Source organism: Lonchura striata, chromosome 1, assembly GCF_050655825.1.
Source record: "Lonchura striata isolate lonStrDom1 chromosome 1, ASM5065582v1, whole genome shotgun sequence".
NCBI lineage: Eukaryota > Metazoa > Chordata > Aves > Passeriformes > Estrildidae > Lonchura > Lonchura striata.
Window position 1 is genome coordinate 77978945 of NC_140703.1, and position 6000 is coordinate 77984944.

Sequence of the window (6000 nt, forward strand, 5' to 3'; positions counted from 1 at the left end):
TCTCTTCTTTCTAGCTTGTATCTCCTGGGAGAACAGCTGATAAGACCTTGCTTTTTTCATGCTTATCCACAATGTTACCCATTCTATCAATTTGATTTCCTAGCTTCATCTTAAAAGAAATAGCTTCCAGCCTTCTTCCAGTTGTCCTCAATCCATATCCCAACTTGAAAACTGTACTTCTAAAATGTGTTTTCTGTCAAACAAAAAAAAAAAAAAGATACTAATTTTCTGTCACACACTGAGGCTTTTGTATGGATCAGCTGGTGCTGTGCCCTACACCAGGACTGCATTAGGTGACAGCAGTGGACAAAAGCACTCCTCCAGTGCCCCCATAGCCCCAGTGTGTACGAGGCATGGGTTTGTGCCTGCTGAAAGCTGCCATGCACCTGAGGAATGTCTGGGGAGAGCTTCAGCAGTTCCAGGCTCCCTGACACCTCACTGCTGCACGGGGCTGAAGCAGGGTCCCCCTGAGGGCAGCACTGCCCCTGCTGAACATGGTGAGCACCACTGTTGAGGTCAGAGGACAACATCTCAACTGAGAGTTTCTGTGCATTATGCAGTTGTTTTAAATAAAATTGGGGTTACCGTGTCTGCTCATTCTATGGCCTGTGTCTTTCAGTGCTTGTGAAATAGGAGTGTGTATTGACAAGACTGCAAACTGAAGTTGGTTGTGCTCTGAAGAAATTCACTTCTCTGTGATGTGTAAGAGGGCATCACTTGGCCAGCTATCACTGTTTCTGCCGGTGCAGATGCCAGTTTGTGTCAGCTATGATTTACTGGTTGGGAGGGAGGATCTCAGTGTGGTAGACAAAAGGGTGAGATCACCGACTCGATTTACAAGACCCCCCACAAGCTCTCAGGAGGGATCATCCTGCATTGCTCCTCACCAGTGATGTCGAGGCTGGAGCAGTTCTGGGGCTCATTGCAAGTCTCCTCAGCTATTCACTCCCCTTCCATGTAGACTGTGTTTATTGTACATTTATTTAAAGTGCTTCAGGTAGGAAAATGAATATTTACAATTAAATATATGTAAATGGAAGTGGAAAGACTTGATTGGAAAAATACCAAGGTTCTAATACATATTACAATACTAAGACCTCCCACACAAGATAAACGTTTATAGCCAGATCTAAATGGATGTATTTTTCTGGTTCCTGTGCCAGTGGAAAGCTGTGGAAGTATCAAAATCCTTTTGTTTGCATCTTGATCCTCTACAGTATTGGAAGAATGCTTTATTTGATTTGGTTTTAGTTTATTCTGTGCAATCTTCTGCCTCTAATTGATAGAATTAATGTTTATGGGACTGGCCAATGCTGATGTTAGGCTGTATCTTTTAACTCTTTGTGTGACTATCCAACATACAAAGAGCAGGTTCTCCTTGTAAATGTCAAACATGAAAATAGAAACTATTAAGCCAGTTTTCAAAGGATCCTTTTCTAACTGCACTGATCTGACCAGGCTATGATTTTCCAGTGAATGCTAAGTTCTGATTCCAGTTTTCCTTAAACCATTATTTTCTGCAAATCTAATTCCTAGCTTGTGAACTCTCTCTCCCACTGTGCTCTCTGTCTGCCCTCCCCTCTCCCCCCCTCATACATATGATTTTGAGTGTAATGGGTGTCATTTCTCTCTCTATCTCTCCATCTGTTCCCACGATCAACACTCACAGTCCAGCCCCTGCTTTGCATGTAGTATGTGTGTATTCTCTTTATCCCTGGCCTGTTTTGATTTCGCGCTTTTCCTGTCTCTCCTTTGCCCTCTGTGCCGTCTTTCTAGTCTCCATAGCCATCAGAGACCTGAGGGTGTGGTTTGACATTGTAGCTAATTTGGGCTGTTAGCTGTCAAAAATAGTGTCCCCGTTCCCCTGGCTACACACTGCTCTCGCTTCCCTTGAACTGACACTGGCTGTCACCTTGTAGTTTGAGTGAGGAGTCGAGGAGTTAAACTGGTAAAAAAATCAGCCTTTCACAGCAGCCAAACAAAAAACAATTTAGTTCTCAGTTTCAGCTCACCAAACCAGGTTCAACAAATTATGTTGAATGCTGGTGGCACTGCTGGGGATGGGGTCGGAAAAGCACATTGAAGAGAGGCCAGAACCCCTTTAGAAGGCCAGCTGCAAGGTTGGTCAGCTTTTTACAAGTTGTCAGCCTTTTAATTCCCCATCTCTCTCTTCTCTAGGTCTTCTGCTGCATTTTACATGCTGAGGGTTGGAGTGTCCCTGCCCTCGACCACTGTCTTTCAACAGGAGTGTGTCATTAGCGGCAGGAGGTTCTAGCAAGGGGAAAAGTGTTCAGCTGCTTTAAAGTATTTTAACTTGAATTAAAGTTGTGCCTTTAAAAGGAGCTGGGAGGTGTCACAAGCAGCCCCCCAGTTTGAGGAAGTTTTTTTAAGAGAAAAACTATGAAAACAGACATGACTGGAGTGGGTGCCATTTTTTTCAACAGATGGTAACACTGAGGTAGAAGGCAACCAAGGGCGTCACATGGCTTTTCACAAGGTCTGCCTGTGGGTAAGGAGAGACTTAATCTGAACATCTGCATCCCAAAGAGCAAAGGTTTCCAGCAGCGGGTGCTCTGGAAAGTTGCCTTTATCTCTCGGATGGTTCATCAGCTGAGATGCGTGACTTCAGGGGGCTCTGGTGGGATGGGGAGGATATGTCTCACCCTGTAGTCAAGTGCTTCTGAGTTTGTCCAGCCTGGTGAGTGAGTTTGGCTTCTAATGCTCCTGCAACAACTCACTCCAAAAATTGAATTCCATGAATCTGAAAACAAGGTATCTCAGTAATCTCTCCTTCTTTAATACAGTAGCCACAGCTGAATGAGTGTATGTGCACCTTATTAGTGTATACTTTTTTTTGCTTAGTTTCTCACCCTTCCAGCCTCTTTTAAAACAATGGCATTATATTCAAATCAAATTTTATAAAATGAACATTGGAGTTGTTAAGAAGAGATCAAAATTTACATAAGACTTCTATGTAACCTATTACCTATGAAAATTTACTTCAGGCTGAAACATGTTTTCCAAAGTTTACAGCATACAAAACAAATGGGGTTTTAAAATTTCTTTACTTATGATTACCTTAAATTGTGTTTTCTAAGAGGGAAGGGAAAAAAAAAACCTTGGAACCCTACCAGTTTAATTTGCATTTTGGCTCTGATGTAACTCAAAATAGATTAGATTAAAAAAGGAAATTTGGCAAGTGATTACTCAATTACATGATTTTACTGCTTTGGTATTTTGAAAATAAAAACGAACAGATCTGTTTTACTTTGAAAACTGCCTGGTGCACGTGTGCTGTAACCACTTTTCAGAAACCATATGGAAGGTTCCTTAAGCTGCATATGGCAATGCAACACCAGAGCTCAGATATGTATTCCTGTGATAGACTACACAGGATGCAGTCGGATCAGGGATATTAATGCTTACGTTCAGATAGTGCTCTATCGAAGCACAGCAGGGTAATGAGTTTGGTGTAAAACATGGCAAGTTCCCAGTGGCAGGGCTGCATTGTTCCTTTTTCATAGAAAGGAACTGAAATGGCTTGAAGCTAGTGCCAGACCAGGAATTTTGGAGAAATTTTGTGAAGTGTTACAATAACTATTTTGCAAGATAGAAAAGGTGGGCAGCATCAATAGATACTTTCAAAACATTTCATCATCTAGAGCTATGGTAGCTGCTCATCTCTAGCCTTCATGCCAAGGGTAAGAAGCCTCTGCTGACCCCTGTAAGACCAAGCAAGTGGTGACAAACTCCCTAGAGTAACAAAGCATTGATCCTCCACATGGTGAGGGATGGGATAGTACTGTGTCTTAAACTGTGTATCATCAGGATTATCTGTTATTCCTATCACCCTCTGTTTATTACCAAACTGGTAGGAGAAGATGGACCATCTGTCACTCCATCACTGATGTGTCCCCTTGGAGTCCCTAGGGCTATTTGTGGCTTTTCAGGTTTCTCAGAAATACAACGCTTTTGCAAATGTTTGTTTGGTGCCATGGTCTGATCACTTGCCTGCCCTGCTCTGTAGAGGAGCTTGGGTCCTTGAAAGCTCCTCCACATGCACATGTGCAGTGCAAACATTACTGTGTGTTTGTTCCTTCCCACAAAGGCAGCCTCCCTGACAAGGGTTTCCACCAAAATAACTGCAACTTCAAATGACAGAAACCTTAGTGCCATTGCCGCCCTGACAAACTGCAGCTCTTCCACTTGATTTCAGTGAGGATTAAGACCTTCAGAGCACTAACCCTGATGGACCCAAAGTCCTGACAGAAAATGAGCAGAATATGCTGGGAAGTTAGAAATTAATAAATTCCTTCTGAAAGAGTGGTGTGGAATGGAGGTGATGCACCACAGGAATTCATTGTACTGCCGAGCCTGTGGACCTTCAGCAAAGCAGCCCTGTCTGGAGAGGGGTCACTACCTAGATGTCCCTCACACAAATGGCTGTTGCAGAGGGACAAGTGTTCTGCTGTTGCAGCAGGGAGACCCTGCTTCCATCCATCTCAATGTATTTAAAGAGTTACATGGCATGCGAGACTTGGTTGTCCTTACGTCTTGGTTTCATCTTTCTGCCTCTTACAAGTAATTGGGTTTGGGTACTATATACCTGATATTTAACAGACCTGTTTCTGAGAAATCTGTGAGAAATTGGATCTTTGGTGTCTAAAATAAAGCACTTCTCGAGACCCTGAATTTCCCTCATGTCTTCACTTTTCTCCTTTTAAATGTGAAGCAATGGCCTTCAGGACACTTCACTGTGTGCTGTTGGCATTGATACAGGAAGATTGTTGCTGCTTCTCAAGAATTGAATATATTTGGGGTTTCCCTCCTTCCTACTTTTGTGGGGAAAAGCGATGAGCTGACATCTGTCCCTCCAGGTCAGCAACCTGTGCTGGCACTGTCAATAGCCTGAGTCATCCCAGCACTGACGGTGAACAAAGCATGAAGCCTTTACTCAGTGACAGGAGAGGAGCCGAGAGCTGCAGTCAGCCTCGAGTATTTCCAAGGGGGGAACGGCCATGCACTTCCCAGAAGGGTTGATCACCTTCAGAGAAAAAGAAAAGCAAGCTTTTTCTACTACTGAGTTGGAGATATGTAGACAGTGAGTTTCAGTTTCTTATCTCCGAGGTCAGTTACCAGAGACCAGAATGTGCAGCCGTGTGCATGTGTGCGGATGTCACTGTTGTGACTTTATAAGCTCCGTGCTGGGGGAAGAGGCAAACCTAGGGCTTCTGTTTTGGAGATGAAAATAGGATGATAGAACCAGCGCAGGAAGTAACCACTTCCCAGTCACCATACCCTGGTGGAATTGTTGCAATTCATGTATTATTCAAAGTCTTGATTTCGTGGCCAAGTCTTAAATTAACCTTGGAGTTATCTGAAAAGTCTCTTCTTCCCTGTGGAGTATGAGGCTTTCCCAAGCAAACGCCCTCACTCCTCACACACCTCACCCCCAGTCACGGCTGTTGGTGCTCCAGAGGAAAAGAAATGCAAGCGGCGTTGTGGCTGAAAAGCTGCCTTAGAAGTCTGTCCAGGTTAATTCCATGAAGCACGCCTGTGGTCGTGCAGGGCCCGTGAGCATCCACACCTCTCCTCAATGCCGTGTCTGTAGCTACGGTTTCCGCCGGTGAGGAAGAAAGTCCCCGCGACAGGAAGCGTCTCCGCGGGGAAGGCGGCTGCGGTGGAGCCCGCGGGGCGCGGAGCGGAGCGCGCCGGGCGGGCGGGGCGGGGCGGCGCCGCCAGGGGGGGCCCTCGGGCCGCGGCCGCGGGAAGCGGCTGCGAGCGGCCCCGGCCCGCGGCCCGGCGGGACACGGCGCGGCCGGGCCGGCCCGCGCCCCTCCTCCGCTCCGGGCCCGGGCTGATTTATGATTTACTCTCCTTTTTTTCTTTCTTTCTTTCTTTCTTTTTTTTTCCCCATCCTACGATTATTTCCACACACCTGACCCGCTATTTCACAAGCTCGGGGAAACCCAGAGCGCGGCTGACACCGAGCCCCAGCGA